A 22467-nucleotide genomic window follows, 5' to 3' on the forward strand; every position below is an offset into this window, starting at 1 on the left:
CCAGAATTTTACTGACATTAGATCTCAGGTTGGTCCTACCACCTCCTACTCCCCTTCTCCCTTCCCAAATAGCCTGTTACTACTTTCCTGTCTGCTGGGTTGAGTCAGGTCTGGAAAACCTCTGGAGATCGTGTCTAATGCACTTACTATTTCAATGGTTGCCATGATGGTGCAGCTAGTGGAGACATTTCATCAGGTCGCAGAGACTCAAGTGCTCTCTGTGTGGAGTTTACATCTCGGTGCTCTGGTTTCTTCTATAGCAAAAACAAATTGTGGGTTGCAAGGTTAATTGGCCACCATAAATTATCACTAGTTTATAAGTGAGTGGTAGATTCTGGGGGCGCATAATGGGAATATGGAGAAAATACAATGTGTTAGGGTAGGATAATAGGGCAGCTTGATAGTTAGTATGGATTCAGTAGATCAAAGGGCTTGTTTCTAGACGGTCTCTTTTCAACTCCTTTAGAATCCTGTAATGCAGGCTATCAGCTCCGTTTAGTGATATTAATTACTTTAAATTCTTTGCTATAATTAGATGCATTTTTTCTGCATTTATTCACCTACAGCGAAGGCAGATAAAAGCTGTTTGATGCCTCGGTTGCTTCATTTTTTCCTATGATTTTCTCAATGGGATCCTCATTAATTTCCTTTGAAAGATTAAAGAGAGATTAAAAATTGGCTTTATATTGCACATGTACATGGAACATGCAGTGAAATGCGACGTTTGTGTCAAATCATATCAGTGAGGATTATGCTGGGCAGCCTGACAGTGTCACCGTGCGCCTGGTGCCAACAGAGCGTGCCCACAGCTCACTAACCCTAACTGTAAGTCTTTGGAACGTTGGAGGAGACCGGAGCACCCATAGGAAACCCACGCAATCATGGGAGAATGTACAAAGTCCTTACAGACAGTGTTAGGAACCAAACCCTGATTGGTGATCGCTGGCACTGCAAGTGTTCTGTTTACTGCTACTGCATGCCACCCCAATAACAACAGCACGGATATGGATGGGTAGAAGGCACAACCAAGATCCATCTGGGCTCTCCCAAACCATTCCAACTGTCCTCCATTCTAATCCCATGGAATTAAAGTGCCATCACTTTGAAGGATACATGTGTAGTATTTCCACACATGTGATCTGAAATATTGTCATCCACAGAAATCTCTGCGTACTGCTGCTCTGCAGTGCCAGGGTCATTCGAGGAAAGTTCAAAATTTCCCAAGCTAGATCTCATTCCCTTGTCTCCACTCGGTGTTCAGATAAAGGTTGATGATTTGTGCCTTGGAAGTTTATAAGACCAGATATCCAGTGATGATGAAAAGCCAAAAGCTCCAGATGCTAAACTTGCACTGCAGGTAAGACCACTTCTGAGAAGGAGAAACAGGATGAAGGCTTTGGGTCAACAACCTTTCACCAGAACTGAGCAAAGTTCGGCAATGAAGGGAGAAGGATGGGAAAAAAATGAAATGGAATGTCTGGGGTCGCCCACTGGTACCAAATCTTAAACCTCTTCCAATCTTCCACCACATGTTCAAAATTCTGACTGTGTTGTAGTTATGCTACAGTTCGCAATAGTTTGCGTTCTGCTCCAAAGTGAGTGGATGGAATTTCTGTTGCACCTATTTCCAGCAATACCTTTCCCATTCCTCAACTGTAACAAGAATTCTTATCTTTTTTCCCTTTTAGTTTCTGATGTTCCACAAAAAGGTTACAAAGAGAAATTATACTTTGTATGTGTCTGAAAAAGTCTTTCTGCAATGTAGTTTCAGTAATGTAGAATGTATAACAAAAAATAAGTATTAAACACAAAGTATACCGCAGATGCTATGGTCAAATCAAGACGTACAAACAAGCTGGATGAACTCAGCAGGTCCAGTATCTGTTGAAATGAGCAGTCAACGTATCGGGGCCGAGACCCTTTGTCAGGACTGAGTCCAGGTGAGTCCTGACGAAGGGTCTCGGCCCGAACCGTTGACTGCTCATTTCAACAGATGCTGCCCGACCTGCTGAGTTCATCCAGCTTGTTTGTACGTCTTGAAAAAATAAGTATACCTGGCATCCACTGAATAGAATTATGCTGGGATCATTTGTTTCTTAGTACTGTTGGCTAGGACATGGGGAGAATGCCCCTAATCCATCATCAAATGTGCCTTGGGATCCTAAGGTTTGCAAAATTAGTGCTTGATTGGTCAGCCAAAGCAGGAATAGAAGCTGGAGCTGTGGCACCAGTGAGGACAGGGCACATGCAGGACGTCTTTTGGCTTGTCAACATTGAGCTGAGAGGGAAAAAAAAGTTCTGGCTGGTCCACAAATTCATGTCAGTCAGACAGTCTGACGACAGCACAGGGAGAGCAAGTCATTAAAAATCTCTGGCTCTATAATGTCTATTGCTGACCTCTGCACTGAGACACTGGGTCTCATGGGTCATGTGCTATTGTTCTGCAAAATGCCAGGCCATAAGGGGGTCCACTGGGGTCCTGTTCCCTCACGAAAGGACAGTAAATCACAGTAGTGTAGATTCTGCTATTGCCATAAAATTGGCCAATGCAATGAAAAAGTCATTAGATGAAGTTCAAAAGGCGAGCACAGAGCAAAATTTTAACTTGGTCGGTTAGATTAAATTTGTGACTGACTGATTTGCTTTGATTAAAATGGTTGTTGACAAATGGAAGTATGCGAGTAATGTTTCAAAGTAGATTTATTATCAAAGTATGTATACAGTATACAACTCTGAGATTCGTCTTCCTGCAAAGAAACACCACAGAACCTGTTTAAAGGAAAATCCCACACAACTAAGAGCGTCAAACACCTAACGCACAAAGAAAAGAACAAGTCGCGCAAGTAATGCACAGAACATTAAACATCAAACCGCAGATTCTCTGAAAGTGAGTCCACATCCATGAGCAGCCGAGGTGAGGGTCTATTCCCAGGTCTATCTGATTTTGTACCTGTTTTAGAACAGTACCTTGAAGGCAGAGCTTAAGAGGATTAATGGCGCCTAACGGCGACTCCTTTGCTTGCATCTTTGGAAAAAGCTCTACTCCATCTTTAATATCTGAATTTTTTTCCTTTCAGGGTTCTTTTGAAGACCCTGACCTGGAGTTACACGTTCACTATGGTTCTTTACTAAAATGGGACCTACTCTCTGGTTTCCATAACTGGCCATTGTTCAGCACGCCAAAGGCTCGGCCTAAGAGTCCGGCTGGAATTCAGAAGCCTAGGATCTCAGGGCTCTGGAGATGGGTGGATCGAGGGTCGGTGTCACAACAGGACACCTGTGTGTCATCAGGGGAGTCGGAATATCTGCTGTGTGCCTGGAGACCTGGGATCTTTGCGATCTTCAGGCACAGCTCGAAAAAAGCAACATAACAGACTTTTAACATTGTAAACCAGCAAGTTGTTTGTTATGTCTCCCCGCTCGCTAGGAAAATAGGAAATGGAGATACCCCTTTCTCCCTTATTAGGGAGAGAGAGAACCTGTGGTATGCAGAATACTGGGTGAAATGCAAAGTCTTTGGGGTAACTGCAAGTCTGTGTCTTTGCTGTTGATTTGCTCACATTTGAGTGCTCGGTGGCGGGTGCCAATGCTTTTTTTTGCTGGTGGGGGGTGGGAGATTGTTCGCTGCCACATACGTGTGGGGGGGTGCTTTGGGGTTCTAACACTTAACTGTCGTTCATCTTTGTGGCAGTCCTCTGTTTTTGTGGATGGTTGTGAAGAAAAAGCATTTCAGAATGTATACTGTATACATTTCTCTGACATTAAATTGTACCTTTGAACTTTTCATTCCATTGTCTCACTTTAATCTGCATTAATTTTCATCTGCTGTGTAGTGAAGTCTTTTCATTGAGATTTGAATACACCTTTGGTATTCAGGAGATGGGTGATAGAGTATCTGATGCTTGTGGCTGAGAAAACTTGGAAGGAAGGCTTGGCTGTTTTCAGATTGTTCTTGTAAGTGGAGCCAAAAAGACAGTTATCTCTTAACCTGTCAGGGAAGCCTGTTCTGCTATCTATTTTCCCCGCCGCTCGTGTGTGTGTGTCAGGTTGGTTGGCCTGTAATGTTTACCTCTCTGAGGGATGGGATTCACCCCCATCTACTTCCCCACCAACGTGTTCAGCAGTCTGTTGGGCTTATTAAAAATGGCTATTTGGTGCCAGTGGAAAGGCACCTCAACGAGGAGACTATTTGGTACAGAGACAGTCAGGGAGGGTCGCACAGCTTCAGTCATGTGTGAATCTCCATTCACGTGTGTTGATGAAACCCTAAGACAGAAAATGGGGATTGTTGAAGATGCAAAGAGGTTTCGGGGATCTATGGACAGAATGAATGAGTGAGCAGCAATGTGGCAGAATGGAGTACTACATGAAAAATCATTGCAATGCTATTCACTTTGGTTAAAAAATAGATATGCTAGACGTATATATAGTGACGAGGGATTGTTGACGCTTGATGTTCAAAGGGCCATGGGCACCAAAAAGTGACATGCAGATTTAGGGAGCACGTGGTGTATTGGCCTTCATTGGCAAAGCAGCGATGTCTTATAATAATAATAATATAGAATGTAGGTGAGATGACAGATGGAGCATTGGTTAGAGTTCTAGTGTCCTTATCAAAAAAGCATATACTTGGAATAGTGAAACTTGGCAAAAATTCAACAGACTGGTTTCAAGGGTAACATATCTGTCCTCTAAGTGGAGATTGAATAGCTAGTTTGTATAAGAAGTGATCTCACTGAAGCGTAAGAGGAGCCAACAGGGGAAATGCAAGGAGGGTGACTGAGGAGTGCAAAACTAGTCGTCGCAGTCGTTATAAGGGCAGCCATTTGTAATTGAAATGAGAAATTTCTTCACTGAGAGCAAGGTGAATCTTTGGAATGCTGCCTGGATGTGTAGGCTCAGATATTGATTGCACTCAGAACTGACATTAATAGATTTCTGGCTATTAAAGAAATCGAGACATCCGAGGAGAGGGCAGCAAAATGGTTTTGAGGTAGATTATCAGTCATAATTTTGTGGAATGGAGGTGAAGGCACGCCCTCCCATTTCTTACATTCTTTGTGATCTTTTCGATGTGATGAGTCCGCAGACGTAGTGGTCTGGTCGCACTCTTGTTCTCTCAAATTGGAACATCTAATGATTAAGTGCCTACTGAGTTACCAAGAGAGTTCTCCTCCATGATCCTGACTGTGTTGTACATAACGCCAAAGGCCAATGTTAAGCAAGCATTCGAGGTATTGAGTGCTGCGATCAGCAAATAAGCATCAGCCTACTCCTTTCAAATCATTGCTGGGGAGTTCAAGCAAGCTTGTTTGAAGAAATATCTGCCCAATTATCATCAACGTATCACCTGCAGTACAATGGCTCCCAGCACACTTGACCATTAGGAATGCCTACCATTCCATCTCGAGTCCGCATTTCAGGAAATTTGATCACCTTGCCTACCTGCATGCAGACAGAGGCTAAAGAGCAAGATTCCAGAGGTAAGGACAACAAAGAGGAGGTCTCAGGAGGCAGAGGATCAGCTGCAGGATTGCTTCAAGCCGCTGGATTGGGCAGTGTTCAAGGACTCATCAGAGGATCTGAACAATTACACCAGGGTTAACTTGGACTTCATGAAAACACTCATAGTGTTCCCACAAAATCTTTCAAAGTCTTCCCCAGCCAGAAGACCTGGATGAACCATGAAATCCACAGGCTGCTAAAAGCCAGGTCAGTGGGGTTCAGATCTGGGGGGGGGGGGCAGTCTGGGATACAAGAGGTCCAGGTTGTGACCTCCAGAAAGCCATCTGACTTGTGAAGTGGCGATTCTGGACCAATCTTGAAACACTGAGGGATGCTCGACAGCTGTGGCAGGGTTTGAATGCTATCACTTTCTAAAAGTGAAACCAAGTGCCGTAGGTGCCAACAAGGTCTCGCTCCCAGATGAGTTCAATGCCCTTTATGCTTGATTTGACTTTCCCAACAGGGAGACACCTTCATAGACTCTCACAGCCCCTGATGACTGTGTGCTTTCAGTCTCTGAGGCCAGTGTGAGAGCATCCTTCAGGAGGGTAAGCCCACAGAAAGCATCCAGCCCAGATGGGGTACCTGGCTGAGTATTAAATACCAGTGCTGACCAGCTGGCTGAGCATTCACTGATATCTTTAACCTGTTCCTTCAGCAATCCGAGATACCCACGTGCTTCAAGCAGGCTTCAACTATACCAGTGCCCAAGAACATGATAACCTTCCTCAATGACTATCATTCTGCACACTTCCAACCACTGTGACAAAGTGCTTTGAGTGGTTGGTGATGAAGTGTTTCAACTCCTGCCTGAGGAGTGACTTGGATCCGTTCCAATTTGCCTACCATCACATTCAGGCCAACGGCAGATGCCATTTCATTGGCTCTTCACTCAACCCTGAAATATCTGGACAACAAAGATGTATACATGAACTTGCTCTTCATTGGCTACAGCTTGGCATTCAATTTATTATCCCCTCAATACTGATTAATTTGCTCCAAGACCTTGGGTCAAAACCACCTTGTGCAACAGGATTCTCAATTTCCTCACTTGCAGACCGTAGTCAGTTTGGATTGGCAACAACACCTCCTCCACAATCTCCATCAATTAAAGGATGTGTGCTTAGCCCCCTGCTCTACTCACATTACAGTATACCTATGTGAGGCCAAGCACAGCTCCAATGCCACATTTAAGTTCAACAACAACACCATTGTTGTTGGCTGAATCAAAGATGGTGGCAAATTTGCATATAGGAGGGAGATTGAAAGTCTAGCTGAGTGGTGCCACAACACAACCTCTCGCTCAGTGTCAGCAAAACTAAGAGGCTGATTATTGACTGTGGGAGGAGGAAGCTACAGGTCCACGAGCCAGTCTGTATTGGGGGAATCAAAAGTGGAGCAACTGCAGCAACTTTAAATTCTCTGGTATTATCATTTCAGTGGATCTGTCCTGGGTCCAACACGTAAGTGTCATTACAAAGAAAGCAGTGCAGTGCCTCTACTTTCTTTGAAGTTTGCATCGGTTCAGCATGCCATCCAAATCTTTGACAAGCTTGTATAGAAGTGCAGTGGAGTGTACATTGACTGGTTGTATCACAGCCTGGTATGGAAACACCCAAGCCCTTGATGAAAAAGCCTACAAAAAGGAGTGGATACAGCCCAGTCCATCACAAGTAAAGCACATCTACATGGAGTGTTGTTGCAGGAAAGCAGCATCCATCATCAAGGATCCCCACCACCCAGGTCATGCTGCCTTCAGGAAGGAGGTACAGGAGGATCAGGACCTACACCACCAGGTTTAGGAACATTTATTACCCCTCAACCAGAGGGGATAACTTCACTCACCCCAACTCTGAGCTGTTCCCGAACCAATGGACTTACTTTCAAGAACTCTTCATCTGATGTTCTTAATTTTTATTGCTCATTTATTTATTCTAGCAATTATTTTTATTTTTTTCTCAGCTCAAGCTGGTAAAGCCTGAGATAAGGGCATACCCAAGCACACTCATTTCTCAATTGCTAGGAACTTCCAGACTATTCTAGTGGTCTTTAGGTTTGTGGCTTTCTGAAGATTTACATAAATATTGCTGTGGAGATCTAATTGCTTCATGCTATTGTGTAGTGACTTTGGGATGATGCCAGTTGTAAATATTTCTATTGGGACAATGTATACCCTGTTCATGTTCCATAATCTTTCAATTTCCTCTTTTAATTCAGCTTATTTCTGGTGTTTTCCACCTATTGATTTCTGTGTGTCAAGTGTGTTTAGAATGGCTATATCTATTAGGTAAGTTGTTTTTGCTTGTTTATCCTACAATATTATATCTGAATGGTTATTATGGATTGTCCTTTCTATAATAATGGATCAGTTGTAATATCAGTTGTAGCTCGCTGACTCTAAAACTGGATCAGGCTTGTATTATAGTAAGGTATGTTATCTTATATGAGTTTGTATTTTAAAGCAAGATTTTGGTAAATGATATTCACTACTTGGTTGTGCCCGTGTAAGTAACCAGATTGAGTTAAATTACTGCAGGATCCTGTGAGGTGTTCGAATGTTTCTGGTTTCTCTTGACATTTATTCTGTAGAGATAATTTATTCATTTTTCTAGGTTGTGCTTTCATTTAAGTTTATTTGTGTGCACTTCTTATCAGAATTACATAAGCTCGCATGGAGTGCTGAATCCTATTTCCATTGATGAAAATATACATATCCTTAGGCATAAAACTCCTTAGAAGTTTTATCTGACTGTTGTGTAAATTTTTATGTCTGGTTATTCCTCTTCCTTCTGTCCTTAGCAGCATTAATCTAAGTGTTCAAATGTGCATAGTGGTTTCAAAGATTTGTCATTTCCGTCCTTATTTTTCTTTGTAAATTTTCTAGAACAGTTTCAGACAAAGATATTATGCCAAAAGAATATGTTATTATGGGTGTAGCAAAAGTGTCTATTGCCTTTGTTGTATTTTTACTATAGAGCTCTGTTTGGCAGGTTTTCTTAGGCCTTGAAGTAAGTTCTGTCAAAAGTTTTCCCCTTTATCGCACTATGATCTATTTTCTTTGCTTGTTGATATCCCAGGTAGTTATACAGTACGTTTCATATTCATCCATCAGTTGTATCCTGCTGCTCTGTTTTACATTCTTACTAACTCTTTACGTTTAATATCTGCACTTGGCTAGCCCAAAGTTCATTTTTATATCTTTAGAAAATAGTTGTACTGTTTCAATTTATTGCTTTAGCTTTACTGATGGAGCATATTTATTTCAAATTGCCTATGTATTGAAGGTGTGCAAAGGTATAATTTGTTTGGTTGTCTTTGATTTGATATCGTATTTTCATCCGATCCATTAAATTAGAGAGTAGGTTTAAAGCTAGACAAAACCATAGTAGGCTTACAGAGTCACTCTGGAAAATGCCTCGGTTTATTTTGATAACAGTGGTTGTTCTTTTTTGGTTGTTAATAAATAGGGTGATTATAGTGCGCCAATGCTTCATCAGAAGTTGTAGGAATTTCACAAGTATTGGCTGTAGTTTACACATATCAAAAGCTTTTGTTAACCATGAGTGGGGGACAGAATCAAATGTATTGTGGTAGTCAGTATAACAACATGAAAGATACCTATTTTCCACTGGATTTACAATTACAGAATCTATTATCAGTTGTTTTTTACTTCCTTTCATACCTTTATGGCATCCTTTCTGCTCTTCTGTAAATATATTGTGGTTATCCAAGTGACAGGTGATCAGTTGTGAGATGTATCATGTTACAATTTTATATGTAGTTTGTAACCAAGTTAAAGGATGATATTTTGATGGGTCATTTGTGATTTCTCCTTTAGGTAAGAGATGTGTTTTACCTTCTATCAAAAATTCGGACACTTTTTCAAGATTTTTAAGAAAATTGTTGATATATATTGATAAGTATGAATGAAGGCAAGTACATTTTTTATACCAATAATTGTGAATATTATCACTGTCAGTATTTTTCCCAGTTGTGGGTATTTTATAACTGGTTTTAGCATATTCATTGTAACTTCAGGTGTTTGCATGTTTTCAGTTGTGTGCATGTGTTCTTTTTCCTAGTTCTAGTCCAATCTGGACTATCAAATCTATTTAGTTTGTCTCTGTATGCACTGATCTTTTGTTTATGTATATCTATAAATTTTGCAGTCCTTTTGTTGGCTTGATCTTGTATTCTATGGACCTTATATTTCTCTTAACGTTCTTGCTCAGGTTATCTATTTTAGACTTAATTAGACGGGCTATTTTCTGCTCTTAAGATTTCAATTCTATTACTATTTTATATAATATTATTTGTGTACTTGCAGTTTATATTTGCACATTGGTCGTGTGTCCATCTTGTGTGTGGTCTTTCATTGATTCTATTGTGTTTCTTTGTATTTACTGTGAATACCCACAAGAAAATGAATCCCAGGGTTACACGTAGTGACATATATGCACTTTGATAACAGATTTACTTTGAACTTTGAGCTTCAGATCATAATTACCAAGAGTTTTATAGTCAAATCTGTTGGAACCTATCATTCTTTGCTTACAGGATCTTAACCCAAAACGTTGACAGTTTATTCCTCTCTATAGATGCTGCCTGACTTGTTATGGTCCCCCAGCACTTTGTGTGTGTGTGTGTAGTTCAGGCATATGAATGCTTCTCTTAGCTGCAGCCTGTACTCACATAGAAGCACTTGGGAGATTATGTGATGGATTTGTCTGCTGTTGCAAGGCCACAGCCATCTTCTGTTGTGTGGGAGCAGAATGGGGCTTTTTCGAGTGCTATCTCCCTATCACTCACCTCTCCCCTAAACCGCACTGGGTGGAGCCAAGCAGAGCGGGGAATACTGTGAAGGACTCATTCACTCCTTGAGTCATGAGGCTGGCTGCTGCCTGCTTGTTCTCCCACCCTGGTTGTTTCCGTGCTCCTCTGCCACAGACATTTTTTTAATTCACTTCCAACTTACGAATGGTTTTAGGGAATGGAACCTATCATAGCCTGGGTACTGCCTGTATTTTAACAGAAGAGGCAGTGTTAGGGGATAGATGTGGTGGACAATCCCCAGTACTTGACAGCACCAGTTGCTGTCTGTTTTTCCCTGGCAAAGTAAGACTGGTCCCACACAGCAACAGCAGAGAGTTAAGTGCTGTGCTGGCCAGGCCTCAGTCCAAACACCTTTGGAATATTTTAAACCAAATAAATACAGATGCTGAAAATCTGAAATGAAAACAGAAAATGCCAGAATTTTTTCTAGAAACCTGTCTGTGTCATCTTCTGTGAAAATGAGACAAAACGTTTGTTGAATTTCTCCAATGTTTTCATTCGTGTCACGGTGGCATAACAAGCAGAGATGCTGCTTCACAGCTCCAGCGATGCGGGTTCAATCCTGACCTCAGATGTCTGTGCGGAGTTTGCACATTGTCCCAATAATCATGTCATAAGATCCGTTTCAATGTAGGGTCATTGACCCAAAACATTGCCTAAATTTTTCCTTTCACAGACCCTGCCCAACTTGCTGAACCTTCCTGATCCTCTCTGTTTTTGTTGGAATATTTTACTGCATTGAATACAGTTTATCAGTGCAAATGGTTGTTAGGGAATCAGAGCTGTGGAGCAAAATGAGGCCAGGCAGTTGCATTATAATCCACAATTCTGCTTTTTTTTTCTTTTAAACACATCATATTTTGTAGCCAATAAGACTGAGTGAAAGGACTTTTTATTCACCGTCAATGCTATTGTGGTCCACAATTTTTTTTTTGGCAAAAGCCCCTTGGACCCAGCTGCAGTCAAGATCACAGTTTGCACAATGCTGGAATTTATTTTATTTAAGTTCTATGGGAATGACAGAGGAATGACACTTAACCTCTCAATGCTGCCGCCATCGCTGCCCTCACTCTGTTAATGGGAATACGACAGCACGCTCCCTCATTAAAATATAATTGGGATATTTTTTAAATGGCATAATTTGAGTATGAAGATCAATCAAGTGCGGCTGCACTGTACACCGCAGCCGGATGTGAAAATGCAGCTTATTAAGATCAGTTACACACTTGTAGAGGATAGACCTTCATGTATTGCTAGCGAGCTACATAATTGCTAAAGCATTTGGACACTGGTAGTGAGAAATGTTTGTGCTGAATTCCCAAATGGAACTGGAACAAAGAAGCATTAGATACTATTAGATGGATACGTATCGTCAGACAGCAGAGGAGCAGATCCTTTTATTCATGAAGTCCATGCCAAACCATTTATACTAATCGTGTCATGCCCACATGCATTATTAACTCCCCTCCCCCAGATTCTAACACTCACCGACACACTAGAGGCAATTTACAGTGGCCCCTTAATCTACCAACCCTTTGGCATGTGGGAGGAAACTAGAGCAGGTAGGAGAGCCCCACAGAGAGTACGTGCAAACTCCGCGTAGAGAGCTGTGGCCAAGGTGAAAATAACAGAAGTTAAACAAATATTTTTGTATCATCTTCGCAGGAAAATGCACAGAAAATCTTCTTGAGAGATTGGGTGATTCCGGTGTCCAGGAATTCCTCAAGAGACTGCAGATGCCGGAATCTGCCGGAGTAACTCTCTGCCGGAAGAACTCAGCCGGCTGAGCAGCATCTGTAGGAGGAACGGAATTGCTGATATTTCAGATTGAAGTGCTGAAGCAGGGTTTTTCAGCCAGAAGTGTCTGCAATTCCTTCCTTCCCACAGATGCTGCTTGATCCACTGAGTTCTTCCAGCAGATTGGTTGTTGCTGCCGGTTCCAGGTAAATGAAGTCAAATAAACTGGGATTAGAGAAGAATTGGTATTAGAGAAATTAATGGGCCATAAGGCAATAAACTCCAAGGACTAGGTTCCATTTATTGTAAGTCACCTCTCAGAGGCTGGATGTAACCTTGGTAGTGAAGAGAGGAGGGAGACAGAAAACAGGGATATGTTAGACTTATAAAGAAAAAATGCTGCGATCACCCATTAAGGAAGTGGTAACAGAGCAAGATGACTGGGCAGAGTTGATATGCATTTATAAAAAGGAAATCATTTGACAAATCAACACACACACACACACACACACACACACACACACACACACACACCCCCCCCCCCCCCCCCCCCCCACTGGAGGAACTTAGCAGGTTAGGCACAATCTATGAAAGGGAATAGGCAGTCAAAGTTTTTGGCCAAGACCCTGTTGAATCCTGCCTCACCTGCTGAGATCCTCCAGGTCTGTGTGTGTTGCTCCAGATTTCCAGCATCTGCAGAATCCCTTGTGTTTCAGATCCTTTTAATATATCTTTAGGTTGGAGCTATCAGTATTTGGACTTTTTAGAACATCTGCAAGAAACCATGACTAACAATTGTTCAGTAAAATTAGAAAAGATGGCAGGAATTGAAGATGGCTAACAAACAGAAAGCAAAGAGTAGGAATAATTGATCGTTTTCAGGATGGGAGTCTGTAACTTGTGGGAAGCTGCAGGGACTGGTTCAGGGGCTCCAGCTGTTCCCAGTCTACGGATATCCAAGGTGCTGATGATACAAAGCTGGGTGGGTGTATGAGTGGGGAGAAGGATTCAGAAAGGCACCTGGAACATGCAGGATGGGTAAGAATATGGCATAGAATGGAAAAATGTGAGACCATCCAACTTTGGTAGTAAAAATAAAAAGGCAGAGAATTTTTTTTTTCGAGTCTGGGAGGTTGAAATAGACAGCAAGGCGGCACATCAGCTATTGTTGTGGCCACCTGCTGCAGGGAGCTGAGTTTGATGCTGAACTTGGGTGCTTTTGGTGTGGAGCGTGTGACCGTGTGGGTTTCCACTAGATACTCCAGTTCCCCTCATCTCAAAGGATGTATTGCTAATAGTTGATTACCATAAACTATCCTTAAAGTAGGTACCTGGCAGAATAATCAAAGGGACATTGATGAAAGTGTGTGAGGAAGCATGTGCCACATGCTTATGGTGGAAATAACAGTGGGGAAAATGGACTGATGGGGTTGCTCTGTCACAAGCTAGCATGTACCTCCTGTGTTTTTTTTAAAGCTTTGACCTCTGTGTGCCGCATCATATCAATTTGCCTTCAGAGTACAAGTTTAATTCACGGCGGATGTAGGTGAGGTTGCAAACCCAGTTGCAGAATCCCTGGTGTTTCAGTGTAGAAGAACCACTGCCCATCAGCACAATGACCAGTGTCGGAGAGTAAGGGGCTTAAACAAGGCCAGCTGCCCAAAGCAAATGTGGCCACCCGTGGCTTGGGTGTGTGGCTTTTGCACTATTATGGAGACTTAACAACTACATTTGTACATATGGATATGCATAACAAGGCCTTGGCTTTACCTCTTGTACTTACTTACCTGAAGCCCACCCTAGAGTTAGTAAGATGGCTGCCTTGTTTATCTCAGCAGCCACTGCAGCTTGCCATCAATTAAGTCTGTGCTGCGTGGAGGGATGAACTTTTCTCCAGCTGCCTGGTGAATGTTGGTTGTGCGTTGTCGTGTTCTGATGGAGAACGCAGTAGAATTTACTGTGAGCTGCAGTATCCCACCAGTGGCAGCTTACAGCACCATCCTTTGGTAAATTTCTGGCTTTAGGTTTACATTGAACAATAAAACCATCATTTACAATTATCCTTGCTGTATTCCAAGTAATTCTGAATAGGTTTCAGTTAATTTTCATGTAATCTTTGACATGTAAACAATGAATAAAAATCTCGATGCCTTCATTACCTATTATAAAAAGGATTATGAAAGCATTTTAACAATGCAAGTCATTGTTGAATGTGGTACATGGAGGTCTTTGGCATTGACGAGAGATCACTGTAATTATCTTATTCAACCCTGGGTTGGCAAGGTTCTGCTTGTCAGAATCACTCAAGGCCAGAAAGATTCCATTCATCCCATTGAATCCAAGCCCACCCCTTTTACACCACCCATCCCTCAATACCATTCTCAAATAGCCTTGCATATTTTCTTTCCCAAATTCCCTTTTGGAAAGCCTTGATCATTATGGCCCCTGCATAATATACTCCTCTGACTTGCATGTCCTTTGGTCCTTGAACCATCTCACTTCAGTCTGCTAACTTCTTGTCTTCTGATTGAAAATTTCATAACAATTTTCGTTGCTCCATGCAGAACAGTACCAGCTTTTCCACTATGATCTTGTAGCCAAAACCCTTCAGCCTGAAAATCATTGCAGTCAAACTCTTCTCCACCTACTCTAGAATCTTCATGTCCTTTCTAAAGTGAGGAAGCCAGAATTCAAAACAATACTTTCGACTTGGGTGCATTCCTCACAGTGCTGTACTCTGCACTGAACTCGTGGAATTCAGCACTCAGTGAAGAGCGGAGAGAGGGAGGTATTAAAGAGCAGATAGAATTTGTGGAACTGGCATCCCAATGATATCAGAAAAGCTAGGCAAGAAGAAAATGAAAGGATGAAGTGAATACTAGGAGCTAATCTTCTCCCAGAAACTTTGTAATCCTGCTGCTGAGCAGAGGTCAGTAATTAATGGCAAAATCCCTGTGCACAGTGCTGTTATACAAGTCATAATACAGTGCAGAATCAGGCCTTTCTGCCCATTGAGTCCATGCTGACCATTTACCTGAATGCTATTTTTCCTCAAATTTTCATCATGTTAAATCATTGACAATAAAGATATCAATGCACATGTAGCAGAGTGATATGATGGGAGCAGAAGGAGCTCTGAGGAAATTCAGCCTAATGTACACACTTTACTAATGGAAATTTTAACTTATGTGTCAGTTTTTCTTCTGATTTTTTTCCACAGTTCTGCACTTACAGTCTGAAAACTTTATTTTCAGGGGAATTAGAACTGTTTCTGTAACGACAAGTAGCATAATAGTGTCTTTATTGCAATTATTGGCGCAAAAACCTAGGTACACTGCCGCCAAGTACACCAACTTAAATTAATAGCAGTCACCATGCATCACTGGGCTATTGATCAATAGCCTAATCTGATCAGGATTGCCTGAATATCTTAGCACTCATCAAAGGTGGCCATGGGCATATTTTCCTTGATTATGGAGGTTAATATCAGTTGTTAAAGTTCCACTGCATTGCAGACTAACTTTTTAAACCTGACAATGTGTTTCATCTCAATGTACCAATTAGTTATGTTTTGACCTTGCTAGAACAGAGAATAAACAGCAACTCTGAAGCACAAGCATTGATTGTTTTATTCCAAATCTTCCAACGACAAAAAAAATCAATCCAAGTTACCAACATGCTTGCGTATTTAACCCTTTCACGAGCTCATTCAAAATATGGATTGACTTGCATCTTTAAAGAAGCTATTCTGTGTGTTCCAGTTTGGAAATTGAATTTATTCTTAATGACTTTGAGGTGACTATCATTAATCTAAAGGGACAAGGACATCTCATGGAAATTGTGAATGTTCTTCAGGGGCTAAAGGGAGGAGAGTTATCCACATAAGGCATGTTATCCCTGATTAAGTAGCAAGGGGAGTCTCCTATCAGATTATAGGAAGTGTACTTGTTTATAAAAGTTGGCCTTTGTTTGTTTTGATGGAGAGGTGTTGAGCATAGGTTCAATATTATATTACATTGTTCAGTGCACTGCTATACGGATATGTGATTACTAGCTCTCCACCGTGCTGTACTGTTTGAGGAATGTATAAAATCTCAGAGGCTTGTTAACTACCAGCTATTGGACCCTATCCCAAGAAGATGATGCAGGAGCTGAAGAACAACAACGACAAAAAAAAGAGAATGAGGTCCAAAATTTATCATGTGAGGGATGCCTGTCCTGGGAACTTATTAGTGATTGTGAAAAGAGGATAGAGAAAGGCATGCATTATGCAGCATATTCCATCACCTCAGGATGTAGCAAAGAGCTCCCACAACTAGTAATGAGCTAATAACCAGATGATTTGAGTTAATGATGAAGTTTGACTGTTGCCGAAATACCAAGAAACAGAAGCACTGGATCTCTTGCATCCAACCGAGAAAATAGACGGTGCCTTCCTTTAAAGTCATAAACAAAAGGCAGTATTTGTGGCCAGGTGGCATTCCCGCAGTGAATTCAGGCAGGTCCAGATTTTAAACACATTTTGTAAGTCGTGTATTGAACCCACAATCTTCTGGCTCCGAGGCAAAGAAGCTGCCTGTTGAGTATTGGTTGACACTTGGTGAGCTATGCAGAGGCTTGTGGAAGATGCTGGACACATTCTCAGTTGCTGGAGCCCTTAACTATGTAATTCTTTGATTGGTTGTTGCACACTTTGTCCTTGTTGGCTTTATCTCTGTAAAGGAGGACCCACTGCCCTCGGTGTACTATGTGCTGCCAAGCCTATTAATGTATCTGCTGTAGTTTAACACAACTCAGTTAATGATTGTGTTCGGATGGGCACAAACATGCTTCTTCTCTCCATGCAAATGGCCACAGACACATTGTCCTTTTCCCAAGAAAATCTAACACTAATTAATGTGAGCACAAGTAATCTGCTTTCTATCTCACTCCACAAAACCATGGTTTAAATTAGTTGCTGGGACAAATACGCTTTGCTGATTCAACCTCTGGAAAGAATCTATGTCATAAACTGTCTGATTGCTATGGCAACATGAAGAAATGGCATGCCTGTTTGGGGAAAATACTTGCAGAATTTAATAATCTATTGCCTGTCATTCACTAATTTTATCTTCATGATAACTGGGAAATTCACTTGATCTCCATGGAGACCAGAATTGTGGGCAAACTGTTTCTAGGAATCTTGTGACGTATAGAGAGAGTGAGCTGGTCAAGACTAGTTAAAAATGAATTGGTGAGTGAGGTCCTGTTTGTGATCCCAAATGATTACTGCTCAAGTGGCTAAAGAGAAACAAATCTTGGGAGGTTTTACAAAGTATTTAGACACCCAAGTTTCCCCTTCAACCTCCAGCATTTTGAATGTTGGTTGCTGAAGCTGAAAGTGGCCTTGTGCATGTTGCAATCAGAAACCTCTGTAACAGCAGTGCGGCACAGATGGAACGAGATACAGTAGATTTAGTACCTTGTGGATTTCCATTTCTTGTGTGACATATATCTTTGCTGAGTTATCCACTCACCAGACAGTGCTGTTGGTCTAACCTCCATTCACAGCAATTCTCTCCCTCAACCCAAAACGGAATGACACATTAAATCAAGAATCTTTTACTGTTCATTGCTTCTGATGTCAAATGGATCTTTATTTTTTTCCTTAATGGGGAACTGGCATTTTCTTTGTGTGTTTTAATTGTGAATATGGCAAGGAAAGGGAGATTAGCATATGAAATGAGATGGCCATTCGACCTTTATTGCCCTTAAACCTGAGGTCAAGCTGAAATTCTTCAGGGATCACAGTCTGAATGCTCATTCTCAAGTGAGTAGCATTGTTCGAGTGGCTCAGTCTGAAACATGTTGCATTTTCCTTATTAAGCGCAATTTCTGGTCTCGCATCCACTGACATTCTTCAAGTGCTTTTTTTTTAATACATCCCCAATAATTTGTGAATAGAAATGTCTTCTTTAATTGTCTATACTACTTAATACTTGTGATTTTTTTTCAGTGTTTACTCTTCTCTCCCCCCCCCCCCCCCCCCATTTACCCCTCTTTCCCTCGTTCACCCAAAACTGCCCTAACGGTGCTGTGTCCATCTGGCTTTGCAAGTGCTCAGTTTACACAGGCGGCTTTGATGGTGTTACTGAGCATGATTCTAGGATTACACTAGTATCTTACACAAGCCCATTCTTCACTAAGTGTCATGATTGCCCGTTATACTGAACCCTGGCTTTATCCCCATTCTCTTTCACTGCCCCACAGCTCAAGAAAGGGAGATCTGTTTGAGCTCCCTGACGTAGTTGCCTCAGCTCACTCTGTGCAGTGGGGTTACATCTGGGACCCTGCAGTCTGCTGAAAAGGGCCTTTAACAGTTGGGACTCTGATCAAATTCTTGTTGAAGAACATAAAGACGAGCTTGTATGTTCCCTCTTACACTATCAAAGAATTTTATTACCCAATGTACTTTTGAGATGGATACCCATGTGATGTAAGGAAGTTATTTCCACAAAACAAGCTATCTCAACCAGTGAAGTGATTACGAGATAATCTATTTTAGTGATCTTAGTGCAAGAGGTAAACTATTGACCGCAAAACAACAGATGTCACAACATATAGTATGTCAGCGATAATAAATCTGATTCTGATTTTTCAAAGCAGCACACAGTGCAGGAGACCTACCAAAGGGTTTTGGCCCGAAATGTCGACTTTTTCTATAAGATGCTGCCTGGTTCCTCCAGCAATTTGTGTGTGTTGCTGGGATTTCCAGCATCTGCAGACTTTCTCTTGTTTCTGGTTTTTCAAACATAGACAAGATCTCTGGTATATGACTAACACAGTAATGTAGCATTTTGTACCTATCTGAAAGAGAGCATGTGAGGATACTGCAGCATTCCCTCAATATAACAATGAAATTCATCTGAGATGGTGTGTACACATGCGTGATGTCGATCTTTAACCTGTGATTCTGCTAGTTATGCAAGAAGGTCCTGTCCTTTGTGTGGCAGCTTGCTTCCAGGCCTTGATCGCTCTAAGTCCCATAATCTTTGCATGTCTCATTTCTCACCACCTTTTCTCCCACCCTCCCTGGAAAGTTTCTGGTTTATGTAGTCAGTGGTGTGTCTGCTTTTATCCTGCTGTCAGTATAAAAGCCCGAGGCTCATACTGAAGGGGTGGTGTTGCAAGGCCAGGGGAAGAGGGAGATGTGGTGGGGGGAGGAATGCATGCAAGCATGACCCTACTGTACTTGAAGATTTTTTTCCCTTCTAAATCAGGTGTTGAATGAATCGACCATTAATCCTATAATGATTCTTATGGCCTGCTAATGTCACACCGCTGCAACTACTCCAAGTCTCGCTATCTCCTGTTTCGTCTCACTTGTGACCTTGATGCCACTTGACAGTCACATCTCACGAGCCCCACACAACAACAATATCCATTTCTGTTGTGCCTCTGATACAGCAAAATGTCCCACAGTGATTAAAAAGGGTACTTTCAAATAAAAAAATAACGAAGTTGTCAAAAAGAGTTTTTGAGGAACACTGTAGATCAGAGATGAGAGGCATTGAGGTTTTCTGAGCGGTAGGTCTTGGCAGTTGGAGCATGGATACCCGTTCAGTTGTGAATGAGAGGTCAAGAGCTTTGTAAAACCGGAGGAGTTCACAGAAACAGTCAGGGATTGGACTTAAAATCTGATACAGATATTCAGTGATTGATGCTGTTTAAGCAGAAACAAATTAGACCAGCAAACTCAAAGCCAACAGGTGAAAATGAGCAAGGAAGGCAAAAGTTACTTAAAGTATTTAAAGGCTGGTTACCTTAATGTCCATAAGTATGCTATTAAAATCCATTATGAAGGACAACAAATAAACTGATTTAGAAAGGAAGCAGTCAGCAGGGAGAAGATTGAGAGAAGATCCCACCTGACTAAATCTTGGCATGGATGGTTTGGGACTGTGGTCCTGTTTTCTTGCTATATAGCTTGGTGACTACAAGTCGACGGAATATTTTAGGTTTTAGGCCAAAAAGCCCAAGATTTTGAGGAAGTTTTAAGGAAAATCAATAAAGGCAGAGAGTTTGATGATGTCTGCATAGATTTTAGCAAAGGGGTTGACAAGGCATAGTTGGTCAAAATCATAAAGCCCAGTAAAATCAAGGGGAGAGTGACGGATTAGATTAAAGAAAAGATTGGCTCATTGGCAAGACAGAATTGGGTGTTTTTGTTCCTGGTAGATTATTACCTGTGGGATTGAAGTGTGCTCAGTATTCACTCCTTTTTCTTTTCGGAGTAGCTAAGTGTTTTAGCCTTTGGAAAGAAGTTTGCTAATGATAGAGAAGATGTACAACAAGACATGGTCTGGTCACTTGGACAGCAAAATGACAAATGGAATTTCATCCAGGGAGATGAGATGGAATGTATGTGGAAGGGATCTTGGAATGTAAATCCGTAGATCCTTAATGGTAACAGGATGGGTTAATCAGATGGCTAGAAAGACAAACAGGATGCTTGTGAGTTGAGGTGTAGTGTGTAAAAGATGGGAGGTTATGCTAAAACTGTATGCAACTCTAATTAAAGCACAGCTTGAGGATCTTGTACACGGCTGCACATGTGCAGCCACTTCTCTTACGCCCACTGTAAGCCTCAGCTTGTCGATGTTTTTGTTACTTGTTGAATCGTAGAACATTTACCCATTGTGTTCGTACTAATTTGCAAAGAGAACTAGGAAAAGGGGGAGGGAGAAAAGTTCTTAAAGTGACATTGCCAGGGAACTTTCAATCATCTCAATGCTCACAATTCAGCTTCCCCTTCTTGTGCTGGCACTGCACGAGGCAGCAGATTGACAGGATACCTGCGTGAGAGTGTTTCTGCAGTTCTGACCGAGCAGCTGAACCTGCCAGGTTGGAGTTACAACCGTGTGTTATGGCAAAGAATCTGTTCAAAATGTTCCTCCTGCTTTTGTGTTTTTTGAAGCAGTGTTTAATATATAAATCAGCAGCTGAGTGAGGAGGATTGTTGGTCAAAATAACCTTAAATTAATAGTCAAATGTGCGTGTTTATTGGAATTGTTCAGCTAGATGTGATATTGTTTCCAATTAGCAGCATGCAATAAATGACACAAGAATATTAAGTGGCCAGTGATGATCTTATTTCCACAATTCAATTTAAGTTTAATTATTATGAATACCCATGAAAACAGCCAAATGAGACAGCATTACTCTAGGTCCAAGGTGCAAAACACAGTACCGATAGTCACACAGAGCACAAAGCACACATAGCACATACATAAGAAGCACAAGGAAGATATTAGTAAAATACAGCCACCAATAAAACCTGAATTCATGAATGGATGCAAAAGAAACTGCAGTCGACCACAGTGCAGTTTGTCTCCTGCTGAGTGAACAGTGAGAGGCAGCAGCAACTCCAGCCTGGTCACATCATCACACTGCCCCTGGTGGTGAGCACTGGTTCCTGCGCCTCTCTCCTGACAGCTGTAAACAGGTGACACTGGGGCTTGAGGCCCCGAGTCCATGGTTGCCACTGAAATCTGCAGTCGACTACGTTACAGCTTGTCTTCTGATGAACAAATTATTGGGGTGGGGGGGGCAGCACCATATTGCCCCCAGTGGAACACACCGGGTTTGAAGCCTCTCTTCTGGCGGCAGCAAACAGGCAACGCCGCAACTCGAGTCTGAATCCTGCCCTCGGCCGACGTCACGCAGCGCCACTGCCATCCACCAATAAATCGGTGAGTCGGACTTGCAGCATTTCCCATTAACAATGTCCAAAAGGGTCTTGCGATCACAAGGAAAGCGACTAAGGCGGTCACTCACTATTAGACTGCACACCTCCTTCATGTACCCAACTTCTCTGAAGCCTCTCTGACACGAGCAGCAGAACAACCTGCACCAAGTCCAGCTCCTTCAGTTTCTCTGCCAATGAACAACTCACCGATGGGGTAGACCTTTAAGTTCTTAATGCCTAGCAGCAGAATTCCTTCCCATGTGCAACTCTGTAAAGTTAATGACAAATTTTAATGGTTGCAAGTGTGTTGTAGGAGTGATTTTCACAAATGACATTGAAATTTGTTCTGAATTGTAAACTGATGATTCATTCTCTGCTGTTTATTTCAAACCTACGAGCACCATTCCTTTAAATCACTCAGGAGTGCACTCCCTTCCTGGAGTCTCAAAGCTTGCCTCACCTGCACTGTATTCTTTCCACAACATCTGAAAATATGAAGAGCAGAATTTCCCATGATTCCTTTGGTCTTGCCCTTCTCTTGCCCACCACAAGCATTGAAGGTTGAACTCTGACCCCTTCCATCCTACTCCAGCCTCTGTTGGATGAGATGTTCTCAGCTCAGGCTGTGCAAAGGAGACTCAGGGCCAGGGGAGAAGCTTTACTCC

The 22467-nt window shown here is 41.9% G+C and overlaps 1 protein-coding gene across 2 annotated transcripts in view; it reads left to right on the plus strand.

Moving 5' to 3' along the window:
• LOC140734702 (PDZ domain-containing RING finger protein 4-like) overlaps positions 1-22467 on the plus strand; it is a 465241-nt gene that overhangs the window by 252474 nt on the left and 190300 nt on the right. The gene's annotated exons all lie outside the window — the stretch shown is intronic.

The sequence above is a fragment of the Hemitrygon akajei genome, chromosome 10, assembly GCF_048418815.1.
Source record: "Hemitrygon akajei chromosome 10, sHemAka1.3, whole genome shotgun sequence".
Classification (NCBI taxonomy): Eukaryota; Metazoa; Chordata; class Chondrichthyes; order Myliobatiformes; family Dasyatidae; genus Hemitrygon; species Hemitrygon akajei.